Source organism: Paramormyrops kingsleyae, unplaced genomic scaffold (genome assembly GCF_048594095.1).
Source record: "Paramormyrops kingsleyae isolate MSU_618 unplaced genomic scaffold, PKINGS_0.4 ups32, whole genome shotgun sequence".
Lineage (NCBI taxonomy): Eukaryota > Metazoa > Chordata > Actinopteri > Osteoglossiformes > Mormyridae > Paramormyrops > Paramormyrops kingsleyae.
This window is the reverse complement of record NW_027325970.1, coordinates 590010-592509: the sequence shown is the minus strand read 5'-3', so window position 1 is coordinate 592509 and position 2500 is coordinate 590010.

The following is a 2500-nucleotide window of genomic DNA, read 5'->3' as shown; positions in this document are numbered from 1 at the left end:
GTGATGAAGAGGAACATGACGATGACAGTCTGCCTGAAGATGACAGTAGTTCTTCCAAGACCCCTCGATGGAAAACATGTCACACCATTACCTCTCCTGTGCAAGCCACTTAACCTTACTGTTCAAGAACTTGAACAGTTCTTTGCCACTGTGCTCCATATGTCAATATTTGGTCTTCCAGCTACTCGCATGTTCTGGAGCCATAGTAGCCACATTGCACATGTTGCTGATGTTATGCCTCTTGCACGATGGGAAGCCATCAAAAATTTTGTTACTTTGCATTGCTCTCTGAGCATTGTATTATGATCTATGAAGACATAATTTTCTCTGTGGTTTTGTATCAGTGTTGCACAACTTTGCCCTTAGGCAACAAAAGATCATTTGGAGAGGGGGGCGGTGAAATAAATATGTACATACATAATCAATAAAATGTCCCAAAATTAACCAATAAGTGATGTGGAATAATTTCTTATCATGTACCATCAAATTGTGTGCGGTAGAGGGTTAATGTAAATGCGGCCGCCCGCTGCGCTACATGTAAATGCGGCCGCCCCCAGGTCAACTAGGTCCGAACGGGCCCGCCTGATCAACTAGACGTCAATCGGGCCGGCAGGTCCCCTGAATGTAAACGAGGCCGCCCACTGCGGTACTTGTGAATGCGGCCGCCCGGTCAACTAGGTGCGAACGGGCCCGCCCGATCAACCAGGTGCGAATGGCCCCGCCCGATCAACTAGGTGTGAACGGGCCCGCCTGATCAACTAGGTGTGAATGGGGCCGCCGGGTCCACTTAATGTAAATGAGGCCGCCAGCTCAACTAAGTGTAGACGGGGCCGCCTGGCCAATTAGGCGTTAATGGGGCTGCCGGGGAGGCTTCCCCTCTGCCCGGGCTGGAGGCCCCGCAGTGGCCATTCGCCTCTGGGACATATTGGCAGAGTCCGCGGCCTATGCGTAGGCCCCGGGCGGAGGCTGACCCTTGTCGCCCTTGTCCTAGGCTCGGAGCTATGGTCGCCCCGTCTGGCCTTCGCTTATGGTTCGGAGCTATGGTCGCCCCGTCTGGCCTATGCTTAGGGTTTGGAGCTAGGGTCGTGTTGGAAACGTTTTCCTCTGTCGAAGCAGAGACCGGGAGACGTTGGCATATCTCTCCGGCCGAAGTTCCTCTTTACTGAGAACTCGCCAATGCGCCGCTGTAGTCATCCAAGTCTGACTAAGACTCAGCTCGGCGCAGCTTATACGTTTCAAGGGGGGAGGGATACACAGAGGTGGAGACAAACTAAACAAAGCACAGCATGTTCCAGGAATCAGCCTGGAAGTTCCCCAGCCCTGATTTCATCAGCATAACACTGCCTTTCAAATGCCTCTCCAGGTGCTAACCCTAATTAGCATGATAGTATCACCCAGACCTTCACATTACCATAGCGACAAAGGCACGGCCTGGCCTTGAGATTAGCATTCACCTTTACTTTGGGCCCCCACCCGGTGATCAGGAAGCTCACAGAGATGAAATGTCAATGTCTCAGACTCCTGGGCCCCCAGACTTGATCTTATTACAAATGTCCCCATCTTTACCCCCAACTGCAAATCCAATCTGCCTATCTCTCTCAGTTCATATACTGTCATGTTGGAAGCTAGACTGAACAATTTATAAATTTCGTCACTGCGGCCTATGCGTAGGCCCCGGGCGGAGGCTGACCCTTGTCGCCCTTGTCCTAGGCTCGGAGCTATGGTCGCCCCGTCTGGCCTTCGCTTATGGTTCGGAGCTATGGTCGCCCCGTCTGGCCTATGCTTAGGGTTTGGAGCTAGGGTCGTGTTGGAAACGTTTTCCTCTGTCGAAGCAGAGACCGGGAGACGTTGGCATATCTCTCCGGCCGAAGTTCCTCTTTACTGAGAACTCGCCAATGCGCCGCTGTAGTCATCCAAGTCTGACTAAGACTCAGCTCGGCGCAGCTTATACGTTTCAAGGGGGGAGGGATACACAGAGGTGGAGACAAACTAAACAAAGCACAGCATGTTCCAGGAATCAGCCTGGAAGTTCCCCAGCCCTGATTTCATCAGCATAACACTGCCTTTCAAATGCCTCTCCAGGTGCTAACCCTAATTAGCATGATAGTATCACCCAGACCTTCACATTACCATAGCGACAAAGGCACGGCCTGGCCTTGAGATTAGCATTCACCTTTACTTTGGGCCCCCACCCGGTGATCAGGAAGCTCACAGAGATGAAATGTCAATGTCTCAGACTCCTGGGCCCCCAGACTTGATCTTATTACAAATGTCCCCATCTTTACCCCCAACTGCAAATCCAATCTGCCTATCTCTCTCAGTTCATATACTGTCATGTTGGAAGCTAGACTGAACAATTTATAAATTTCGTCACTGCGGCCTATGCGTAGGCCCCGGGCGGAGGCTGACCCTTGTCGCCCTTGTCCTAGGCTCGGAGCTATGGTCGCCCCGTCTGGCCTACGCTTATGGTTCGGAGCTATGGTCGCCCCGTCTGGCCTAT